The sequence below is a fragment of the Squalius cephalus genome (genome assembly GCF_949319135.1).
Source record: "Squalius cephalus genome assembly, chromosome: 23".
NCBI lineage: Eukaryota > Metazoa > Chordata > Actinopteri > Cypriniformes > Leuciscidae > Squalius > Squalius cephalus.
This window is the reverse complement of record NC_137144.1, coordinates 24,573,459-24,600,054: the sequence shown is the minus strand read 5'-3', so window position 1 is coordinate 24,600,054 and position 26,596 is coordinate 24,573,459. Positions and strand designations below refer to the sequence as shown.

General features: G+C 35.0%; 1 long non-coding RNA gene across 1 annotated transcript; it reads left to right on the top strand.

Annotated features, from left to right (window-relative positions):
- Positions 1-12,778: 12,778 nt before the first annotated feature.
- LOC307151703 lies at positions 12,779-18,960 on the top strand. The gene is made up of 3 exons (XR_013819920.1): positions 12,779-13,071; positions 13,159-13,292; positions 16,970-18,960. It is a non-coding gene; the product is annotated as an uncharacterized lncRNA (long non-coding RNA).
- Positions 18,961-26,596: the final 7,636 nt, after the last annotated feature.

The following is a 26,596-nucleotide window of genomic DNA, read 5'->3' as shown; positions in this document are numbered from 1 at the left end:
CTTTTCAGAGTCCAACTCAAAGGTTCAGTGCTGCTTTTTGCATCAAGTTAGCATATCTTTGTGTTTCCTCAATGGACATCAAAAATGTGACCCACAGATATAATAAACTCTTGTGCAGATCTTAATAATGATACAAAAATACATCATTATTACTATAGTTTCCATCAAAATACCATAGTTACTGAAGAGACTGTATTCAATAACTATGTTTTATTTTAATATCAAGGGCCGAATGATTTGAATAATCATAATATATCTGTGACAGCATCTTAGTTGCACTAATCATTTGTTCATTTCAAATAATTGATTCACTGATTCTTTCCCATCATCACTCAAAAACATTAACAATTTTCCATTAAAATGTTTTAGTAAAAATGTACGAATAAGTAAACATGGCTGTTTATTATTGGTAAAAAATAAATGAATGATTCAGCATTGTCCTTTCATTTAAAGAACATTGTGTTTTTCACCCAGTGGAAACATGCATTTATTTTTAGTTGTTTACTGTGCGTTTATCTTGTCCATTAATCTAATTGGCTTCAATGACTGTTTGGCTGAAAATTATGGATCCTCAGAATGGGGGAAAAAAAAAAACTTTTACGAAAAAATTGAAAATACCCTGCATATGGTGACATTCTATATTATATTATATTATATTATAATGTTTATTTTATATGCATTTGATTTATTTGTTTATTTTATATGCATCTGTTTATTTTATGTTTTATTTTTATTTATGAATTGTTTGCATTTATGCATATATTCATATTAATTTATGTGCATCTGTTTATTTTTATGTGCGTTTCTTGCATTTATTTATGCATGTACAGTGCAATGCATAAGTGAATACACCCATGCTAAAGTTGACTAAAAAGAGGAATAAAAAATCATATTTTGGAAATTGAACGTAATGCCTTAATTTAAAAAATTTGGAAAAATCCAACCTTTAAGGACACCAATTTTCTTTGTGAATGAATAATGTATCGTAAATAAATAAATGTTCTTCCTTAAAATACATGGTGCATAAGTTAGTACACCCCTATGTTAAATTTCCATAGAGGCAAGCAGATTTTTATTTTTAAGTATTTTTTTACAATTTTTTTTAGGATACTATGCATCCTGATAAAGTTCCCTTGGCCTTTGGAATTAAAATAGCCCCACATCATCACATAGCCCTCACCATACCTAGAGATTGGCATGGTTTTATTTCAGTTAGCCTAATAGCTAGTTTGATTTGCATTGAGAGATGATCTTATGGAAAGTACCCCATGCCAATCTCTAGGTATGGTGAAGGCTATGTGATGATGTGGGGCTATTTTAATTCCAAAGGCCAAGGGAACTTTATCAGGATGCATAGTATCCTAAAAATTTTTAAAAAAAATACTTAAAAATAAAAATCTGCCTGCCTCTATGGGAATTTAACATAGGGGTGTACTAACTTATGCACCATGTATTTTAAGGAAGAACATTTATTTATTTACGATACATTATTCATTCACAAAGAAAATTGGTGTCCTTAAAGGTTGGATTTTTCCTAATTTTTTAAATTAAGGCATTACGTTCAATTTCCAAAATATGATTTTGTATTCCTCTTTTTAGTCAACTTTAGCATGGGTGTCTAAACTTATGCATTGCACTGTATATGCATTTTTTATTTATTTTATGTGCATCTGTTTATTTTTACGTGCATTTCTATTTTTATTTATGTATTTCGTTATGCATTTATTCATTATATGCATTTTGTTTATTTTTATGTGCATTTGTTTATATATTTATGCATGCATGTATTTATTCATTTTATCTGTTCATTTTTATGTGCATTTTCGTTTTTCATGCTTGCACTGGCTTATTAATTATTTAACTTTATTTATGTTATTTAATTATGTTTTTTTGGTGGAACTAGTTGCATTGATCAGTAACACTTTTACATTTATTAGTAACATTTACTAATACATGTATCTGTTCATATTACTTAATGGGCCTGAAGTAACAAAGTTTTCCTTTTTTTTCTTTTTTGTAAGTAGAGTATATAAAACCAAAGATGTGCCAGTCAAACAAAAATGATCTTCTGCATGATCCTCTTCACTTTTCTTCATCAGATTGAAATATCTGATCGCCTGAGGTCGGAGTCGTAGAGTTGTTAATGTGAAAACAACCACAGTCCTATAATATTCCATGGGTAATTTATTGAAATAAGTGAGCAGCCAGAGTCTCGTCACAGGCATCATGAAGAATCCAGAACTCTGTCGGCTAATGGGAGATTATGTGCCATCTTTGACATTTGTGCACCATTTTCAATGGAACCGTGCTCATTATCGGAGCAATTACGCTCGTTTTAGCAACTAATCATGTGGCAGAGGAATTAGCAACGATAGCAAAGAAAGCACATTTCACGGTTTGGCTTTTATATAAGCAGAATTACTGCAAGAGCCATCAGGGGAACCTCTCTCCTCAGCACAAATATTATGTAATTCAGACAACAGGGAAGTCACCGGCAGAAGTTTGTGAGGTTTTGACAGAGAATCATGATCCAAAATAGCTATAGTTAAGACGACACTGGGAGCAAAAAGCTGTAGCCGCTCATTCAGGAAATAAACGGAGTGATTTGAGGATCTTCTGAAAACTGAATGAAAAGGACACGAGCTATTACGCTGCGGTTTGAATGAAAAGCCAAACTTTTTAGGAGCTGCTCAGCACGCTGACATTTGCTGGGAAATTGAAAGGCATTTTGCAGGCAGAGAGTGACCTTTGAGCGAGATGTGAATTATCTCCCACACATCTATTCATGCGATGGCTTGTGCGTTATGAATAAGCTCATAGCTGCCAGGGTCGGCTTCCACTTATGCTGGTTAAAGGAGTAACCTGACCTTCGCACACATGAGCAGTGGATCTGTGCTTGACAGGAAAGCCGCATTGCTTTGGCAAGGTTGCGCTTGCCGTTTCACGTTTGGTTCCATTTGGACGAGGTTATGACTTCTTAAACAGAAGCCCACACACTCTAAAAAATGCTGGGTTGTTTTAACCCAATTTTGGGTTAAATACGGACAAACCCAACCGCCATTGGGTTCCATTTTGAAATTGCATTTTTAACCCAATATTTGAGTTTGTCCATATTTGACCCAAAACTGGGTTAAAACAACCCAGCATTAGTGCACAGTTCGATCCTTTCCTATACTTTTCTATACATTTCAATAACTCAGCATGGTCAAGGTGTGTCTGTTCAGTATGCATGCAGATGCTGAAATTACAGACAAAAAAACATCTGAATATTATGAAAATCTTTTACAACTACATTTCGTGACACAACAACAGTAGTTTTTGTAAAAAATAGAGTGTATTTGCTCGTCCGCTGTGACGGTCACTAAAGCGGAGTGATATAAACGGTGAAATGGTTCAAGTGCTGATACTGGGGGAATATCTCACGGCTGGAAAAGGCTCTCAGCCAATCAGATTCGAGAACTGTTGTGTGTATGTATGTGTGTGTGTGTGTGTGTGTGTCGGTGTAGATTCTGATTCAGTCCAATTTGTGCACACATTTTTCAGACCTTGTGAAGCGTTTAATCGATTCGTTGAAAACTCATTTACAAATTGGACTGCTAGAGTCAGTCTTTAGTTATTTGTTTTTTTTTGAAATTTTTAATATTTTAGATATTTTATTTTGTACTATTGTATAAAAGTTTTTATTTTTTATTTTTTTAAGATATAAAAAATTGTATTCAGCATGGGTGCATTAAATTGATCAGAATTGACTCTAAAGACATTTATCATGTTTAAAAAAAGACTTAAATAAATAAATATTTATTAAATATTTAACATTTATTAAATAAATGTTGTTATTTGGAACTTTCTATTCATCAATTAATTCTGATGAGAAGAAAAAAAATGATCACAATTTCCACAAAAAATATGCAACATCACAACTGTTTTCAACATTGATAATAATCATAAATGTTTCTTGAGCATCAAATCATCATATTAGACTGATTCCTGAAGGATCATGTGACACTGAAGACTGGAGTAATGATGCTGAAAATCCAGCTTTGATCACAGAAATAAATTACATTTATTAGTAATATACTGCAATACAAAACAGTTATTTTAAATTGTAATAATATCTTAAATAAATACAGCCTTGGTGAGGAGAAGAGACTTTTTAAAAAATATTACCAACCCCAAACCTTAGTGTTGTTACTTTTTTTTTTTTTTTTTTTCGGTGGTAGAGCCACAAAATTTTTTTTAACTTTAACATGAGGACTGAATAAGAATATATGAACAGCTCTAAGTCTAATCTAATGCCACACACACACACACACACACACGCACACTTCTGATCTGAGAGCCGGTGCAAGTGCCTGGATCCCCATCGGTGCCTGAGGATTGGAAAACTCTTCCCTTTTCTTTTAATTAGCTCACTGGAATAATTTTATCACCTTTGACAAGGACCTGTCATAAGCTTAAGACTGCAGAAAGACTTTCGGAAACCTCTTCGTTATATTTAAGTTATATTTCTTTAAGTCTCCCAGGATCCGTTTCCTATTTTCTGTAAGAGTCACATTTTCCTAGAGGTATACGATTGGCTAGAGTAGAGCGGATCATTTCCCAAATCGATCGAATGCCCAGACTTAATTACGTTTGATTTTCTTCAGATTACTTCCTCTGATAGTCATCAGTCATCACTAAGGAGAGCGACTCGTTGTTGCGACAGTGGAGATGGATTTCACAATCTGATTGGCTTGTTATCCGTTCAGGAGGTTGAGTTGAAACTATTGATCATTTGGCTAAAAGTGGAATCTAATAGGCCTGTATCACAATGAAAGCTATTAGCGAGAGATTCAACGACACACTGCAACTTGTTGTTTCATGCTGTTTTATGGTAACTCTGGATTTTTTTGGGGAGCTGAAAACCACACAGGAGTAATTGGAGCAGAGTAGGGAGCAGATCTAAGGTTTTCCACCCACATGTTCATTAATGAGACGGATTTCAGGATATCTAGCGATCTGAGGGCAGATTCTAAATTAAGACCAAGACGACGTTTCTTGTAGAGATCAAGCGCAGATTTATTAAACTTCACTCTCTCTGTCTGTCTCTTTTCCGGTGTCAATTTCATGCTTTTAAGATCCCAGTGTAAAATTAGGCGTCTACAAAAAAATTATAATAATAATACAGGATTACTAAAAAAAAAGATCATGTGTTTAGTTTTTGTATGAGCTTTTTCAAGTTCTGCTTTCTTCCTAAAAGATAACTTTTTTTTAAAGTCCCCCTGTAGTCCCTTAAAACTCATCTTTGATCACCAAAATGACACATTTAAACGCTTTTTCCTTGAAAAATAATTCTTCATGCCTTAAAATAATTGAATGTAGCTCTACACCCTTCCCTCATTTAGTATACGTGATTCTATGAATATGCAAATGAGCCCCGCCTCCACTCACTCACTCAGCTCAGAGATCCACTCGTTGACGATCACACGTTGATCTGATTGGTTAGTTTGTGACGTCAGAAACACCAGCGATTTCAATCTTTGGTTCACTGCAGTTTTAAGGAGAATATACTCAGCAATGCTGTTGACTTTAAGACAAACCGTGTACAACTGCATATTAAAACACCACATAGCAATATAAACAACATCAAACACTTTATTTTCACCACGGGGGACTTTAATTTTGTCAGTTCAGTTGCAATACACTGGACAGTCGGATGAACACAGTAAATTAAGTTTAGTTAACTTCAGTTTAGCTTAAATCAAAAGGTGTAGCAAATTTCACAAACAGAAACGGGAAGTAACACATTGAATGAATGAAACATGACATTTTAAAGTAGAAAGACTGAAATATAATTTTCTTGTAAAACCTACTCCAAAGTTTCTATTTACAACTTTAAAAAATATCTTTTTACAATGAATGTTTTTTGCTGCTATATGTTGCAAAGAGTTTTGTTTAAATACATGACTACTTTTGAATGAGCAACATGCCTTTTGCCGTCTTTTTGCCCTAATTTCTAAAGCTAAACAGCTAAACCTTGCTAAGAAAAGGGTGGTTGCTAGTTGGTAATAACTTAATGGCTCAAGTCTTCAAGTCCTCAATAAGCTGTATATGAGAATATAGTAAAGATCCTTGTGTTAACAAACACCACTAGTGTCAGAATTGAGATGGTCTTAAATAATCAAACTTACTCTTCAGCTTTAGCGACTGGCTTCTGTTCAAGCTTTACTCAGTTAGCCATCTGAAACACAAGGCCTTTTCCCTGCTGTCTATATGAGAAACATTTGCAGCATGAGTGAATCACGCCATCAAACACTGAACGCCGGGGTCTTGCGGCTCCCAAGTGATTTGTTAAGTTCGAGAGTCGCAGTCTATGTTGGCACAGCAAAAAGTCCTGATTCCCAACAAAACTGAAAAGAAAAACAAAGTGCACAATGTGCTGCTAGCTCTTTAGTGTGCACTTCTTCATTGTGAATTTGCCACAGTATTTCTTATGTTGGCGTTGTTGACTAGCTCTGTGCCTTGCCGTTTACTGTCTGCAATAGTACCTGATCTGGAACGCTCTTTGTAAGCGCCACACAAATAGCGTTTCTAACGAGAAGCGCGCAATACTCAACAATTGATTCCAGTAGTCGGATGTTAGCATGTAGCTAAGCTAAAAACATCTTTTCTGCCGTTGCTGTTTCGTCCAAACAAAGTCAATGTTATATTGATATAGACTTAGGCCTACTTGTGACTTGGTAATACATATGTTCAATGTTGTGACAGTATTTAGCTCCGTAAACTTTTCATGTGTTTTCGGCTGGTAAATGTGCACCTTTTGATAAACAAATAAATGTTGTGATGTTATTTCCATCAAGAGGAGCATCAATATTTGGTCAAGATCTTGTATTGACAATGCAAGAGTCCAGCGCTCTGTAAAGTCTCCTCCAGCACATCCCAAAGACTTTCAGTGAGTTTAAGATCTGGACTCAGAGGAGACGATTCATGCTCCTCACAACCATTCTTTCACAATCTGAGCCTGAGGAATCTGGACATTGTCATCCTGGAATATGATCATGTTGTGTCTTCCTACATGGTTGTTTAAGAGATGAAAAGCTACACACTCCATCAATCAGAGTTAGAAGAACTGTTGCCAAACATATAACATGCTAGAAACTAATAATAACTGCAATAATGCTCCAATCATTGACTCTTAAGCATTTGCCTGTTTAAATCCAAACAGCCACTTATTTTGGCCGGGCAGTGTGTATATATATATAATTATATTCTTCCACCAACATAAGGCAACATAATGTTGAAGCCTTTGTGTCATCTTATGATGCTTTATAATACTAAGTAGGCAGCTCACTCCATTCAGAGATACTGCTTCAGTAACAGAGCTTTGTTATGGGGTGAAATCAGTTCCTCTGCGCTTACAGGAGTTTGAAGATGTTGCACTTTTTCCTGAAACTCATCTAGTGAACGCGTGAACATGTAGGCCAGACTGACAGGACGCCCCGAAGAGAGGAGCACATCAATTTAGGTTAGTCAGACAGCTTTGTCTGGTTATCCCACAGGCTGTGTGGGAGACGTTTGTGTGAGTGTTTATGTGGTTTCCACCTCACTACATTCACCATTTCCTGTTACCATGTTTTCTCCAGAGCCATGCTGTCAATCCAGCTCCAGCATCCGCTGACCTCCGTTCATTGCCAAGGACGTGAAAACTTAATAAAGTATGAGACATGGGACCAATCTTCCTCTCCACCTTTGGTAAACAGGTGAGTTTTCCTTCTGCTTCAGTCTGTGAAACACACAGTGAGCTCTACAGAAACTACAGCAGGGAAATGAAGGATCCTAGTGCGCTTTTTAAAAGATTCCCCAAGGCAACACATGCATGAGATCTCATTAATGGATTTACACTTCATTAAGAGTTTGACCAAAATAATTTTACTATTTAAAATCATTTTGGTGTATTTGAACTCAATCTGTGGTGTTCAGACATTTAGACATGGTTTTTGTTTTTTTTCTCTGAAATATTTTTTAATATTTATAGGATGTAGGAGGTATCTAAAAATGACATGAAATTGAAACTCTCCTGGTCTTATTGTGCATGATTCATCAGTGCACATTTATTTCGAAAGAGGAAAAAAAGATGGGTTTCATTATCTTTTATCAAAATGTAATAACTTTCTCTGCCTTTGAAATGATTTTTCCCTTTCTGCAGACCCAATCAATACAGCCTTTAAGTCCTCCAAAGTTCCTACTTAGGAGTTTGCAAATTATAATTATGACATGCGTTCAAGTAATTTTCATTGCAATAAAACAGATGTGTTTTACAAAGCTTTTCCTGATTCCCCATCAAAGACAGAAAGGAAGCTAGAAGCTAGTTATTTTAGTTGATAAAGTTTTTTCTTACATGAACGCATTGCTTTGCTTCAGAAGGCCTTTTTTAACCCCCGGAGACGCGTGGGGCACTTTTTTCATGGATGGATGCACTTTGATGGACTTCAAAAAATATACAGCCATTCACTGCCATTATAAAGCTTGGAAGAGCCAGGATATTTTTTAATGTAACTCCGATTGTATTCGTCTGAAAGTAGAATATCATATACATCTAGGATGACTTGAGGGTAAGTAAATCATGGGCTAATTTTCACTTTTGGGTGAACTTTACCTTTAAGCCTTGTGCACACCGGGACGATTATCGCGCGCTTATCGCTGACGTTTAACGCCTCGTGACTAAACAAAGGGCGCCAATGTGAGTATCAAATCAAAATTGACCCTATTTACTTTGTTAGCGCATATTACTAGTCTTGTGGTGAAAAGTTAATCCGTTCAAGTTAATACACAGAAAAAAATTGTTTGCCATCGTAATCTTTAATCAAAGTCTGAAAAGTTACTTCCGGTCTGGAATGGCGTTCCTTCTCTGATGACGTAGGTTTGACGGCTTGGGTTGGAAAACGCTTAACCACTCCCCTCAAACCGTTAGTCTGCTATGAGCAGAGATGGAGAGGAGGAGCGCTAGAGTAAAACCCTGCCCTCTGTTCAATATTCCTTTTCACTGGGAAATACGTCACAACACTGGAAAAAAGTCGTTTGCAACTTCCGGTTCACGCGGACTTTAAAAGCGTAATAAAAAAACAAAAAAAACGACTCGGGTTAGTTTTTATTTGGTTTGATGCACCGTGTTTAAAACTGGCCGACCAATGAGATTGGCGCTTTTGTTCACGTGCCTGGAGCTGCTGAAGTTACAGTACTTACAGCACACATTGATAGAAGACGACGACGAAGAGGAAGTAAGTAGACGAAGAAGAAGATGCAACGAGGCAAGGTGAATGTAGAGCTGCGGGTCTCTTTGGTGTCTGAACACAAATAACTTTATGACAAACGCCACAGCGACTACAAAAATCTCGATAAGGGAGTTATGGGGAGGAATTGCAGATCAAATAGGATTTGATCAATAAGCGAAATAAGCGCCATCTACTGTCAGGGAGTGAATTTGCACATTCACTCGGTGCATCGCCAATGAAAATCGCTTGGGTATGAACACAAAGACGCGTTGAAAAAAGTCTCGAAAAACGCTGGCGATAAGCACGCACGATAATCGTCCCGGTGTGCACAAGGCTTTAGGGTGTGGTTGGATATTCTAGCTCCACCCATTAGGCCCAAATTACATTCCCTCCTCCTCGCTGGACAAGCTCCACTCATTTGCTCTGCAGTGAGCAGCCTCTCATTAAAGGGGCAGGGGCTCAAGCCTCACTCTTGATGGCAGTGAAAAGCTGGATAGTTGGGGAAAAGATTTATCAACCAATGATTTCACAGATTTTTCCATCCCAGTCAAAACTGATTTTATAAAGTCAAGCACTACCCATGATTATTTTATGCTGAATATCCTCTGAAATACTATTATATGTCTTGCGAATGTCATTCCAATGTTGTCTTGACCGTAAAATCCGGTGAATTCCCATGTTTGGAGTCAGTGGTGCACAGCAGTGGATTCCCTGTGTGTCCGGTGGCCCGTCTGAGGGGCATTAGTGCTCTGCTTGATCTTTCCAGAGACCAGCTGCATAAACCTGCCCGTTGAGCTCTACAGCACAATGGCCTTTTATCTGTTAAGCTTCTGATCTGTCCTAAAAGAAAATAAGATCTGCCTTTTTGATATTGTTCATTTGAAATCATGATTCTCCAGCTCAGATTCTGCTGGTTTAACAATAAAGCTGCTTTGAAACTGGCATGCAAGTTACAAGTTACTAATAATTTTAAAGTGGCTCGACTACTGTCAAGCTATACCCTTTTTAAAAAATAGTTAAATACTCTACAAGCTACTGAAGCCATTTATTAAAGAAATAAATAAATAAAGAAAACACCATTTATTGCATTGTGTGCTATTGTGCACTGCTATTTTGTTGTAGTTATTGTTATAAATATTATAATATTATTGTGTAAAATGCCACAAAAAAAGAGAATAAAGTGTTGCATAGCCACTTGTGTAAGGACTCCAATTAACAATTGGTTTTAAATGGTTTTAACTATTCAAATGAACAGATTAGTGTTATTTTAGTATATCATTGCTATTATTTTATAGTGTATATATATATATATATATATATATATATATATATATATATAGTATTTATGAATATGTTGAATCTGTTTTTTTATTTTTTAGCTTTTGTTTTCAAGACTTTAATTTTGTGCTTTTACATTTTTTTTTATTTGTATCTGGCATCAATTTATTTTCATGTAATTTTTAGTAATTGTAGTACTTCAAGTTATTTTAGTTTGTTGACAATGCAGCATTATTGTAATCTAATATTTATTAAATAATTATAATACTTAATTTTATTTCATCTTTATTTCAGTTACCATTTTTTTTAAAACAGATTGAGTTTTTTTCACCGTCTGGAAAAATGTGTTGTTGTTGTACACTGTAAAAAACGAATAATTATTGGATTATTGAAGTATGTTTTACAAGGAAATACAATTTCAGTCTTTCTACTTCAAAATGTCATGTTTAATTCAATGTGTTTCTTGCCATTTCTTTGTAATTGTGAAATTTACTTGCAACTTCTGAGTGAAAATTGTTTCTACACCCTTTATTTTTTCAGTACAGTTACATTAGTTTTACTAATTCTGACCAGCTTTATCTGTGTTATTCCTTTGAAAATGATCAAAAGAAATCACACGGTTGTAAAGTCTTTGTGGAGATGCAGTCGAAGCGCTCAGCTATCAGAAGTTTTAATGTGGTCGGTGGCTAATGGTACTAGTGTCTAATCTCCTCTCTATTTATAAATGAGTTTGAAGATATGGCTCGACTTCAGTATTTTGTTATCTAAACCACAGGGCTGGGTCAGATGTCAAGAGGAATTTCATATTGCTCTTTTTCAGACTGTCTCAGATGTGATTTAAATGATAAAACACGTGAATTTACAAAGCATAAATACAATATTAGCTTTCTGGCTAATTAAAAAAACAGTCAAATTGATTCTGGCTTTAATTAGGGCCAGAGTGTCTCAGGAGAATCTCTGCAGTGAAGTACCTGTTCTGTGGAAGGCTCTGATTGGCTGAGGGCAGGTGTGCCGCTCTGTGATTGGCTGGAGTGAGTCTTTGATCAAGCATCAGAAGCATGTGAATTCCCAGAGCTCATTATCTTAAGAGGTGCACCAGCAGGTCGCGCTCGCGCTGCCACAACACTCAAGTGTCGTACCGTCACGTATTTGATAATAACAACAACTTTATCTTAGCTGATAACTAGCAGCAGACGCAATTGTGTGAAAACCAGTGGTGCCTTCACTTGTACATGGAGTGCAGTGAGCACTTTGGAAACTTAAGCAATTAGAAGTAATTGCAATCCTCTGGTAACAACATTTCTCGACTGTGGGTTGGAGTCTCAGTGAGTTCTAGCTTAATTGAGATTTTGTTTAATACTTTTATTCAGCAGGGACACATGAAATTAATGAAAAGTGACACTGAAGACATTTCTAATGTTACAAAAGATTTCGATTTTAAAAACAAATGCTCTTTTGTTGAAGTTTCTACTCGTAAAAGAACCCCGAAAACAAAGATATATCAGTTTCCACGAAAATATGAAGCAGCTGTTTTCAACATTATAATAATAAGAAATGTTTCTTGAGCAGCAAATCCGCATATTAGAATGATTTCTGAAGGATCCAGGACACTAAAGACTGGAATAAAAATAAGTTTTACATCACAGGAATAAATTACATTTGAAAAGATATTCAAATAGAAAACAGTAATTTTAAATTGTAATTATGTTTCACAATATTATTGTTTTTACTGTATTTTTTTATCATCCTTGGTGAGCAGAAAAGACGTATTTCAACAACATCAACAAATCTTACCAACCATAAACTTTTAAACAGTTTGTATGATGCATATTAATATATTTGGAGCTCATACTTGGTTTTTATGTTATTAGTAAAGTTTTTCTCTGAAGAAAATGAATGAATTTAATCACTTTACGTTAAAGAGGCCATGCATTATTACTATTTTATTTCTTATAATCACAATCAGCATTAAAAAAAATACTGTGATTTTGACGTAATTTTCTTGACGTAATTATTTTACTGTATGTAGAGAAACGCCTGAGACACTAAACTTTAAAGTTTTTGGCATATTTTTTTTAAGCCAAAACTTTGAGAAAGCAACTTTGAGCTTCTATATTGAACTTTATTCAAAGACTTTTTGAAATTCAATATTCATTGTTTAATCGGTAATATTAGCATTGCTTTGTTAGCACACAGGTCAACATAAAGTCAAAATGCTGCAGACCTGTCAAACACTGTACTCAAATGTTATAGTCGGGGTAGAAGGATATATGGATGGCTGTGAGGTAGAGATGAGGAAGAATTTCAGTCTTGGACTCCATCAACAATACAGAGGCAGAGCGAAGAAAATCTGCATAAACAACCGAGCGAAGCCTCCAGCCGTCAGAATTCAATGGCAGGCGCTGAGAGGAGGAAATGGACGTCTCTGGATTGTGTCTCTTCCCACCGTCTGTCTCTGTAACGGGATTAAAAGGCCAGATCTGAGCACCGCCGTGCGGTTCTGCTCGAGTAAACACCACATCTGCAGGACAACCGGCTTCAGGTCCAGAGTTTTGATTAGCCAGACGTGTGTGAAAAGATTTTTGATGTGAAATTTAAAGTATTAATCTGCAGTTTTCTTTTTTCCCAGCCATGAAAACCCACGCTTGCTAGAACAGCACATCTGCCCTTAATAACTGGAAATCCTTTTCTGTCGCCTGAGTCATGGATGCTGGATTGTTGGGATCCTCTGAAAAAAGGCCAGGGAGTGTGTGTCAGATTTTGGTACGTGAGCACAGTGTGTGACTCTGTTCTGAAGCTCTAGAGGTGGCTCGTGATTATATTCACTCTTAAAAAAAATAAAGCTTCTTGGTCACACTTTATATTTGGTGTCCTTAACTAATATGTACTTACATCAAAAAATAAGTATGTTGTTGTGTTGATGTTGTATTGCAAAACACTTTTGCTGCTATTTAAGTGGGATAAGGGTAAGGGAAGGGTAAACTGTAATTATTGATGTAATTACAGAGATTAATTATAGCTGTAATTAAATGCAGGTTTTTTTTAAATATAATGTAAAAACATGCATGTATAATAAGTGCATTGATTTCAGTGTTAGAACATAGGCTATAGTAGTTAAAGACACTGAATATAAAGTGGGACCAGGTTCTTTATTGGCACGGATGCAGAACCTTTAACATCAATGGAATCTTTCCATTCCACAATGGAAAATGGTTCTTTAGATTATTAAAATGTCCCAAAAAAATATTTTTAAGAGTGTAGGGTGTTTTTCTCAGGTTACATCTAATTTGAATACTTATTAAAAAGCACCTTTTTATCTATTTATGGCCTTTCGTCCACGCTGAGATGGTGTTTTTGTCCTGCAAAAAAACATTTGGAAGACTCTCCGAGGTGAATACTTTTGAAAACTGTATTTTCGCATTGTAGAGTAAACTGTAAAAACGATTATGTATGTTTAGTAATAATTTACCCATAGATATCTATGGTTATACAGGTATGCGTGATCTGCTATTCCCTTTCACAGTGTTACCTAAGATAAATGTAACTTTGTACAATATTCATATTACTTTCCTGCAAAGATGACAGAAAATTTACTAGCAATTGCTGCGGCAAAACAAGGGCAATTAGGTTTTTGACCAATCATGAAATAGTGACGCTATGTGACGCCACCAGTAAGTATAGGGATATTTAACTAATAAAATGATCGTGACAGAAGAATAGCGTGAGAATAACGTTTGTATAGCATGGCGGCTGCGATATCTAGGTTGTGGGTTCAATTCTCAGGGAATGCATGAACTAATTATAATGTCCATTTTGAATGCAATGTAAGTCGCTTTTGATTAAAGCGTCTGCCAAATGATTAAAGTGCCCCATCATGCTATTTTAAAGGTTTCTAATTTTATTTTTGAGTCTTTTACAATAGATTTACATGCATCCGAGGTAAAAAAACATATCTCATGATATACATTGCACATCGCCTTATTTCTCAAAGAGTCTGGAAACGGTTCTTTCGAAGATCCGGTATCTCTAAACCCCTCCTTACCAAGAGGTTTTATTTTACATGGGATTTACTAAATTTAGAACTAAATTTAGTTATTTTTGGCTGCTTATTGCACTTAAACAGTCAAAAACACAAATGTCAAAATGATAGTCTTGGCGAGTATTCATGTAAACACAGTCAGTTATGTTTTAAGTGAAGGGAAACAGTTGAGAAAGAAAGCGCATGTGTAACAGTATAATGGATCAGTGCGTCAGGTCTTAAAGTGACAGTAGCCTAATAAACCTACTGCAAAATTATGAGATAACATTAAAAATATTCATATGGCTGTTTTTCCCCATGGTATTAATGTCAAAATTGTGGCCAGTGACAATGCTGAGTGGCTAGAAACTTTGAAAAACCACTAGCAACAGTGGCTGGTGAGCATAAAAGTTCATGTCAAGCCCGGTTACCCAGTACTTTCTTAGGTAAGAACGGTTAAGTGCACGTACTGTAAAATAAAGTCTCATCCTTTTGAAGTGCATGCAAAGTGTATTCGTAACGCTGAAACCAGCGTTTTATTTTACAGTATGAGTATTTACAGTGTACTTACCTAAGAAAGTACTGGGTACTATAAGGTAAGTTCATGGGTTAAGGTTAGGTTTAGGTGTAGGTTCAGGGTTAGTACCTAGTTATTAATTACTATAATAAGTACATAGTATGTACATGGGGAACAGGACTGTGAAATAAAGTGCTTCCACAGCTTCTTCTCAGCTGGCTAGTGTTTATTCACAAGCAGTTTCTCCTGAGAGCTCTTAAAGTTCACTTGGTTTGTTCTGCATCTGTTTCTGATGAAAGGACTAGAGCGTCTTAAACATGATTACTGTGACATTTAAGTTAAAAAAAACAACAACACCTTTGTCTATTTCTGCCACTGAAAATCTTGGCAACAGGATCCTGGCTGGCAAATGTCAGTTTGTGTTATTGTTTACTGGGACTCATCAGCGGGATTCATTTGCCAGTTCGGCCCCAAAGCAAACTGAAAACCCAGTCCAATTAAACTGTGATTTTCCTCTATGTGTACTTGTGGTTTCAGCTCTCCAGGCGGTGGACTGAAAATGTAATTGGTCAATATACATGAGACCGAATATTTTATTAATCCGTTTTTAAATATTAAACATTAAGTAAATTGGGTAACACTTTATTTTACAGTGTCATTGTTACATGTAAAATTTACTTACCATAGTAATAACAGTAAATTATGCATAATTACATGCAACTAACCCTCAACCAAATCCTAATCCTATATCCCTATAGTAAGTACATGTAGTTGCTTAATATTACTCTATAATATTATAATATTAGTATAATTACACTAACAATGACACCTTAAAATAAAGCGTAACCGTAAATTGCTCATTTTATCCTAAGGAATTGGAAAAATTATGTATTTAATAACGGTAGTGTGTTGATGAGGATATACACATTTAGTATTATTTTTATTATTCAAGTTTCATATATATCATGTATTTGTAATAAAATGTCTAATAACACATTTATAGGTTTAATGTACAGAATGAAAGTCTTTTCTGCTCACAAAAGATGCATTTATTTGATAAAAAAATACAGTAAAAACAGTAAAATTGTGAAATATTTTTTCTATATGAATATATTTTAAAATGTAATTTATTCCTGATCAAAGTTGAATGTTCAGCATCATTACTCCAGTCTTCAGTGTCACATGATCCTTCAGAAATCATTCTAATATGATGAATTTGATGCTCAAACTTTTTATTTAGTTTTTTTACTATTATTATATTTAATAAAGGTATCTGTGTGATGTTGATATCAGTGTTACTGGCCTTTAAAGTACTTGGTGAAAAGATTGCATTCAACAAATATACAATTTATAATTAATTTATGTTGATTCAACATTAATTTGGTGATTCTGTAGGCTAATCTTTTTTCAGTTTTTTTTTTTTTTTAGGTGTTATATATTTGTAAAATCTATCTTTTTATGTATTTTTTATATATTTATTATAAGTCAATATAGACATGTATATTTGTTTGGGGTGATCCTGAGGTCAGTACCTCTGCATTAGCACAGACATAATCAAGATTAATGGGTGACCTATTCTCCTATTGAATTGACATCACAGGGGTCAGAGGTCATGGTGTGGCTGATTGTTAGAGGTCGAAAAGCTGAACAAATAGCTTTTATTTCTTTTCCTTTTTTTGCCTATACTATAACTGTACCACTGTTTCTGTATATTTTTGTTTATGCCTACCTCTTAAATTGACCTTTATTATTGTTGTTCTTAATTATACGTCTGCTTCTCGCTTTTGGGACTCTTTATAAAAGTGCTGGCGGAATGAGTTTATTACATTTTCTTTATATTTTGACACACATATGCTAATGTGACAGTCCAGTGCTTCAGAATCTCTCTGTTTCCTTCTATTTCAGCAAATTATTCATGTGTGATATAAATACACATCTACACAGATGGATGTCGACTCTTCCCGAGTGCCTTAGCAACTGGTGTCTCACAATACAAATTTCTCACAGTTTCTCGCCCACCACCAAAACTCTCGCCACCGCAGAGAGCGGAAACTTCACCAGCGATGTTTGTTCAGCTAAATTTGGTGTCACTCAGATGACACTTACACAAAATGTCTTGACTGATACACATCTGTCCTGCTGCTGCTAGAAAAAAATCACCATAGAATCTTTACTTTATCATCCAATCTGAGAAAATAACTAATATGCCTACCTTCCGCAGTTAAATGCAGCATTTCAATTAAATTTGTATTTTTTAATCATTTTTTTAATTATTATTTTATGCAATGCAATTCAATGCAAGTTGCACTTACTATTATTTTAGATACAAAAGGTGTCCAAGATTACATGATTGGTCCACTGACTGTTGTACCTTTCACACAGAGTGTGTTTTTCTTATGTCCTGTTGCATCTCCATTGCAAGTGAAGCCCCTAGCTTGCAATGTATTGTGTCAGAAAGATCTAGTGTGGACTCACCCCATCATCCTGTCTGATTCTACGTCATGGCAGATATTAATTCTGTAGCCATAAGAAGATACACATCTTCCTTTACCTCTTAAAAGCGACTGATTCTCTTGTCTTGGCAGCTAATAAATTGCTTTTCATGGAACTGAGGGCCGTTGCACTGAAATGTTTGGCGGACAGTTTGCTCTAAATAAATTGCTCGCCACTATCTGATCACGAACCATCGTGAGGAACTGATTGGTTTTGCAACAGAGTGAGAGAATGGACAGAAACACTTGTTTTGATAGAGTCAGAAGGATAAAAAAAAGCTGGTGTTGCTGTTACCTGAAGTTTACATCAGAGAAGAGGGTGAAGGCCACGGCCTCTGACACTGAACTCAACTGATTCTCTTTCCCATCAGAAACAGCTCTGAGCTCCAGTCCTTCATGTGGAGATCAGAGCAGATCTCTGTCTTTCAACCGACTCCTTTATTTAGTCAATAACTAAAACTAGCAGAATTAAAATTCTGTGCTTTCTGAGAGTATGGATATGACACCTGGATTCGAGAGGAGTATTTACTTAAACCTGTTGTTATAGATTTACATGGTGAACAAAAGTGTGCAAAATATGTATGATGAGATTCATAATTAAACATTTGCATCTGTTATTAGTGCATGCATCTATTAGGGGATTTTGTAAACATTGTGAACATGCAAAGCAAAAACTCGCGTTTATAATAACTTTAATAACCCACCAAAAACTGCAGGGTGTTTCAATGTCAAAGTAAAAATTATAATGATACACACAATTTAAGGAAATACAGTAAAATAATAGGGCAAAAGCAAAGTTAATTGATCATATAAATCTGTTTTATTTCAAGCACGTAAACACTGTTCTGTTTTGATTAAGCAAAAACTGTGACACTGCTGCTCTCGTGTGGTGAGTGTGAAATATAAATGATGAGGTGAAACAAAGATATTTCCTTCTCTCGATAGATAGATGGATAGATGTATAGATTTGATCTGAATTTCATATTGATTTTTGGCCATATCGATGGCTGCACCACATTAAATATGTTTGTCTGGGCCTCTGAATAAAAACATGTTATTCTATTTTTTTCCTCCTGGAATTTGAGCTTCATATTCTCATGGGCCTTGTAGGCTAGCTAATGAAATATGATAGGCCTAGTCTACTTAACAAAAAACAGAAATGGAAACGTTTTAAAAAAAGATTTTTAGATATTCAATGAACTGTTCCATTTCTGTCAATTATATGTCTGGCGTTACATGGTTATACTCTTAAAACATAGTGTGTGTGTGTGTGTGTTATAACTGCTGTGATCTTTGTAACTGTAAGCGAGACGGCCTACGAACTCCTGTGTGAGTCTTGAAGCTGAACTTCTGCTGATGAAACTGCAAACTATCTTCAGTAAAACTTTTCTTCAATTTATTATAATTCTGACTCCGGGTCTTCTTTCAAACATCTGGTCCTTGGGTCCTAAACTGTTAACCCCTAACAGTATCTACATCATATTTATAATATTTTATTTAGACCATGGCTATACATAATATTAAAAAAAAAAGGTACAATAAATTTTCTAAATGAGTTGTATCTTAGAATATCCCACTATAGGGGGCTAAAGGCACACGCTAAGAAAAATTAACTTTTTACTCCCATGATTGCAGAAAAATATATGTTTTTATTTGAACATTGATGGAGCAACAGATTTTGTGTTAAACATTTTTTTTTTTTTAACGCAGACAAGGGGCAAAAGACACAAATACTTCAGCTAGAATAATATGTTTTTAATAATGTCTAAGTTGATGCTTGTTCAAAACGGTCACTTTAGCAAAGTTTCTACTATTTTTAATAATTTAATAATTATTTTTATTCAATAAATATAGGCCTACTGTAATTAAAATACAAGACAACACAGTCAGTTATGTTTAAGTGAACATAAACAGTTGAGAAAGAAAACGCACGTGTAACACATTTTTTAAAAATACAGAAACAAAATCATATTTAAAAAGTAAAAGTAAAAAAGTAAGTAAGATTCTGAAAGCACTGAATGAGATCCCATAATAATTTACAATAGGTTTACAGTAGTAACAAATAAATATGATATTTTATTATTTGATATGATTAATATCATGATGGTTTCATTATAAATGGGATTATCTCTAAGGTGGACACCCGACTACATAAATTGAATTAGACAGGTACAATATGATCGTAAAAGGTTTGTCATTCATTTTCTATATATTAAGATGATAGTGCCTCAGAGTCAACCCCCTTATAGAGCCCTTTTTTTTGGTTTGGGCCACTGTCCACTGCCCCTCAAAATATCTGTGCACGGCCCTGAAGGTTGCTGTGAGAGGCAGACCCCACATTAGAAAAATGTCAAATCAGATAAAGAGTTGAAGAAATAGATGTGAACAAAATAAGCAGTGTCAAAAACACACAGACAAGAGCAAAATAGTGCAAAGTGAAAAAAAAAAGTAAACCGCATGCAATGGAAAGTCACTTGATGTGCATATGTGAAATGTTCAAGATGTGGTTAACATGAATATAAAAAGTGCCCAGCTAATGGACAAACTTGTAAGGCATTCAACAAAAGAAACCACTTTTGTGAAAAATGCAGGTCTTCACCGAGAAAAACAAGGGGAACACAGATGATTTCTTTGTTGGAACCATTGATGTGCAAACAGCACAAACAATGAAAAACGTGCAAACACTGAAACAAAGTGAAACAGACAGTGAAACAGTGAAAGTGAAACAAATGGCCTGAAAGCCTGAAAATGAACAACAAGAGCGTTACATTTAAATTAGACACAAGGGATGCATGTAATGTAATACCCAATGTGTTCAAGTCACCAGAGACTCAAAGAAAAAAAAAGAAAAAATCACCTTTCACTTAACTACATATTCTGGCCACAAGATGTCACCTGTGGGACAAGTTCAACTTACCTTCACCTACAGAAACCAAAAGCACAATAATTCAATTTCAAATGGTTGACCTGCAATTCTTGGACGCGCAACCTGTGAAAAATTAGGGATGATGAGAAGAGTACCTAAATGAAATAAAGACTAAAGATAACACATTAAAAGACTTTGTTTGACGACCTGTTTTCTAGCCTTGGTTGCCTGCCAACTGAACATCACATCAAAACGGCCCCCAGTGATTCATCCACCAAGAAAGGTTCCTGTACAAAATAGTTGAAGAGATGGAAAGCATAAACAGAACCAACAGAGTGGGTGAACAGCATGGTAACAGTGGTGAAACAGAACAAGGTAGGCTATATGTGGATCCAGAAAACCTTAATAAAGCAATAAAGCGTGAACATTATTACCCTCTAATGACAGTGGAAGAAGTGGACTCCAGCATGCCAAATGCAAAGATATTCTCAGTCCTGGACACTAATCAAGGATTCTGGCAAACAAAAGTGGATGATTCTCATTATTCACTTAATGTATATAAAATACATAACAATTGCACAAGGAAATTTGAGTGAGTGTGTGGTTATTTGGACCTGACAACATTACAAAACTAGTTGTTTCGAATCGCGTGAAACTCAGCACGGTGGTGACACCTGCTGGTCAAAACTGTGTAAATGCAATGAGAACACAGACCGAACATTCACAAAACCACATGTTTTCAGTGTAGGCTATTCTATTAAATATAGCATATATCAGAGACTATATATTAGCTATAGGCTTTAAATAAGTGCCTAGATAATGAAATCAGGCTTTTTTTTCCAGAGTTGGAAGAAGGGACATCAAGAAATGCGGCTTTATCACTCGTGTCAGAGGTTGCCTACTCACGCGCCCATCCCTGGTTTTGACTTGTGTTTCTCACACTGATAGATGGATAGAGTGTGCAATAAAAAAAAATAAAAAAAAGATTATAAAATAACAATGAGTTAGGCCTATATCAAATTAAATAAGATAATACCATCATGTCTTTCATTGATGGAATTTGTTAGTTGTTAAAATGGTCTTTGAATTTGCATTTCAGCTAATTTAAATGGCTTAATTAAAAATCCACACTTTTGTAGTATTAGGCCCTGAGAGCACCGCAAAAGTTGTGTTCTAGCACCTCATTGTGGTTAAATTTTGTAAATGCAGGTTAAATCTGCTCATAACCTTGTATTGTTGGGACCCCAGTGTTAGGAGAGTTGTAACACCATCAATTCCACCAATCAGGGATAAGCTAGGAGTCCTATGACCATTTAAGTGTTTATTTACCAAATTTATACCTGATCCCATCTGAAAGTCTGTGAAGGCTGGAAATAGGTGCATGCAGATTTTACGAAGAAAAAAATTATTTTGAGATAATATAACTTTTTTCACCAAAACTATATTTTGTTATTTGTATATTAGATTAAATAGTATTTTCTATTTTTTTAAAACTAATTTCAAACCATTATGCTTATATGGCTATACACTGGCTGACAGAGGTGTGGGTTGTAACACATCTTTAAAAAGTGTTACAACCATCTCCTTACATTATGAGACCTCAGAGACCATGAAATTGTATATATTGATCCATTTGGCAACTAAAGTAAGTTGTAAGTAGTGTTACAACCTGGTGGTGGGATTGTAAAGGGACACCATGTATTTAACATTAACTCTTAAGGGCTGTGATATTCTTACAGAGGTTTGAAATGGCTTTTGTAGAAAACAAATGTGGGTGTTTTGTACAAGTTTGAGCATTCCTGCTCAAAGATTCAGTTAGTTACAGATGCTAAAGCAAAAAGTGTTACAACCATACCCAGTCACACCCTATATATCCCCAAAGAGATATTTGTGTCAAATCTGTTCTTGAGTCAAGCTCTCTTTGAATACATGTCGGTACACAGTCTCTCTATATTCAAACATATTAAGCAATAATTTTGACAGTAAAGACTGAGTGAAGGTTCAGCTATAGGAAATTCATGAGAAACAAACACGCTCTCATTATTCTGTGTGTATACACTAGGTCATATAAACATGATTTACTGGTGACTGTGATTTTTAATGTTTTATAAGCTGTCATTTGACATTTTTTTTTTGACAACTGCTTTATGAAATGAACTCATTCAATAATTAAATAATTGATTATCTTTACAATGGAACTGAATCAACACTGAACTGACTTCAGCTGAACAACAGCCGAAATGCATAATTTTCCTGTTGATTTTACTGCTGTGTATTTTACATGCACATTCCCAAAACTGTTCCCAAAACTGGCGGCAAGTAGTTTGGGAAGCCCTTGCTTGCTCCACATAGTAGAAACAGGTCTGTCAAGTTAATGACGAAGGGAATTAGAGAAAGGTGTAAAATCATTCTTATATCCTGTCGAGTACTTGAACTGCAAAACTGTTTTTTAAGGTCCTCAAAACTCTTTTGTTTTGATAATAGGATTACTGGTGGAACCATCGACAGTCTTTGCAGTTCTTGCAGGAATTATGGGATCCTAAACACTTAATATTCAGTTCTGGAGTCACCTTTTTATTTCCACGAGCCCTCAAAATGCTTTGGGGGAAATTAGAAGAACTTAAATTCTATAGAAGGGTAATAATCGTAAGATCTATGACTAACTCCCCTGATGAAGCTGGTTCTGCAACATCCATTTTCACTTGAAACGGGTCTTGCCACAGAAGAAGCCTATATATACAGTACAGGCCAAAAGTTTGGACACATTACTATTTTTAATGTTTTTGAAAGAAGTTTCTTCTGCTCATCAAGCCTGCATTTATTTGATCAAAAATACAGAAAAAAAAATTAATATTGTGATATAGTATTACAATTTAAAATAATTGGTTTTCAATTTATTATACTTTAAATTATCATTTATTTCGGTGATGCAAAGCTGAATTTTCAGGATCATTACTCCAGTCTTCAGTGTCACATGTGACATCCAGTCAATCACATGATCCTTTAGAAATCATTCTAATATTCTGATTTATTATGAGTGTTGGAAACAGTTCTGATGCCTAATATATTTGATGAATAAAAGGTTGAAAAGAACTGCATTTATTCAAAATAAATTTTTTTTTTAATATAAATCTTCTTTATTATCACTTTTTATCAATTTAACACATCCTTGCTGAATAAAATTATTGATTTATTTAAAAAAAAAATAAAGAAAAAAATTACTGACCCCAAATTACTGACCAGTAGTGTATATTGTTGTTATAAAAGATTTCTATCTTGAAAACATTTGCTGCTTTTTTTTTTCTTTTCTTTTTTCTTTTTCTTTTTTTTATTCATCAAAGTATCCTAAAAAAGTATCACAGGTTATGAAAAAATATTAAGCAGCAGAACTGTTTCCAACTTTGATAATGAATCATCATATTAGAATGATTTCTAAAGGATCATTTGATAGACTGGAGTAATGATCCTGAAAATTCAGCTTTGCATCACCGAAATAAATGATAATTTAAAGTATAATAAATTGAAAACCAATTATTTTAAATTGTAATACTATATCACAATATTACATTTTTTTCTGTATTTTTGATCAAATAAATGCAGGCTTGATGAGCAGAAGAAACTTCTTTCAAAAACATTAAAAATAGTAATGTGTCCAAACTTTTGGCCTGTACTGTATATATATATATTTCTGAAAGAAATTAATACTTTTATTCAGCAAGTAAGTAAGTAAGTAAAATTTGTTTATACTGCGCCTTTCACAGACTAGGTCACAAAGCGCTTTACAATAGACAATAAAACATAATAAAGAACAAAATAAAATAAAATAAAATAAAAAAGATACAATTTTCAATATATAAAAGGACAGAGATGAACAAATGAGTCTTCACTTGTCCCCTAAAACTGTCCACATTCTCAGCAAACCTAATACTGGTTGGCAAAGCATTCCATAGTGTGGGTGCCATAGCGGTGAAGGCTCTATCCCCACCTGTCTTTAAACGAGTGCGTGGCGTAGATAGCAGATTTTGGTTATTAGACCTGAGAGACCGGAGAGGGATATGAAGATGAATTATGTCAGCAAGATAAGCAGGGGCCTGACCATGTAAAGCCCTATAGGTTATGGTTAAAATTTTGAATTGGATCCTGTAAATTACAGGAAGCCAGTGAAGGGAGCAGAGTATCGGGGTGATATGGGTGCGCCTATTTGATCTAGTGAGTAACCTAGCAGCAGAATTTTGAATAGATTGCAGTCGATGAAGAACAGATTTGTTAAGTGAGGAGAAAAGTGAGTTACAATAATCAATATGAGAGGAAATGAAGGAATGAATGAGCATCTCCAGTTCTGAGTGAGAGACCACAGACCTCAATTTACTAATATTACGTAAGTGGAAAAAACATGATTTGGTCAGTGATTTGATGTGTGTTTCGAAAGATAGAGATTTATCAAATGTCACACCAAGGTTCCTTAAACTAGGCCGGACCGCAGATGACAAAGGTCCAATGTTCTGCATGATCAGAGGGATAGCGCTGTCTGGCACTACAATTAAAACCTCCATCTTATCTGGGTTCAGCTGCAAAAAACTTTCAGCCATCCAGCTGTTTATGGCATCTATACAGTCTAAGAGCCTTGAAAGTTTGGATGACTCATTTTGCCGGAATGTAAAATGAAGCTGAATGTCATCTGCGTAAAAGTGATAAGAAATGTTAAAATCACGAATAATCTGACCCAAAGGCAACAAGTATAAAATAAACAATATTGGACCCAACACTGAACCCTGTGGGACACCACAAAACAGGGGTGATGATGCAGAGTGGGAATCACCAATATAGACATCAAAACTTCTATCTGAGAGATATGAGGTAAACCAATCTAGGGCCACTCCCGATACGCCCACCCATTCATGTAATCTCCTAATCATGATATGGTGCACTGTAAAAATTAAAGGTGCCTGGAGGAACCTTTTGGGGTTCTTCACTTCACCACACCGGCGGAACCGTCTGTAGATCCTCTAGGCACCCTTTAAAAAGGGGCGGTTCTCTGAGGAACCACACAGGTTTCCTGAGGAACTCTTATATGAAGCACTGTGTGGAACCACTTTGGGTGCCTCCAGGAACCAAATTTCTATTTTTATTTTATTTGTATTAAATTAATTTCATGTTGTTACTACGGTTACCATAAACTTCTATTATAATAAACAAACTGAACCAAATACAAAATAAGAATTGTTTATTACATATTTTAGATCCATTTTAATACATACACTTCAATGCACTTGGGGAAAAAAGCAAGTAATAGATTAATATCAATGAATACACAGACAAAAAATTGCATAATACATAAGTAACATGAATAATCAACCATGTGTATACAATAGGCTACACAAGAAAAGACATCTCAACAAAATGCATAGAAAACACATGTTCCATGTAATAAATCAATGTAAAAAATTAAAATTGACTAATTAAAAATGTCCATCTTCACTTAACTTTAAAACATTTGTGTTTCAGTCCGATGGTTAGTCTGACATCACTGTTTCCAAGTCCAAAAGCTCTATCAGATGCCAAAAAAACAACAACAGTGCTAATATGCACTCATTGTTCTGTAATATTCCTGAAAATTATGATCCTACCCTTGATCTCTATTCCGAAATCTCAGATGGTTTAGCTATTCAGCTATTTTGAATCATAAAATGTTGAAGTCTGGGATGCCGTGAGACTGGAGACTGTAATGTACACTATGGTTTTTGAAAAGCTTAAATGTGTGACTTGAATCAACAGTGCTCATAAATGGTTGTTGAGTATTCTCAATATCTAGAAACAAGATAAAGGAAGTAGAAGTAGAGGCTTCGACCCGGAAACAGTATTCCTTACAACAAGCAGAAAACATTTTCCATTTTAACAGAGTTAAGGTGCAGTAAAATTATCTGTTGTTCTGTGAATGTTCACTGGTGAATTCAGTCATTTCAATAAGAATCCACACGATCAGCAATTTTGAGTGGTGGTTCATACATTACATTGTTACACTGCTGACAATGGTCAATGGACCTTTTTGCCAGTGTAATTTCACGAAATTCACAAATGTGACGCACCTTTACTCACTGCAACATAAAATGCAATCAATTATAAAATCTTCACAAGGGACATGTGAGGTACTTAACGAGTTAGAAAAGTGAAAAG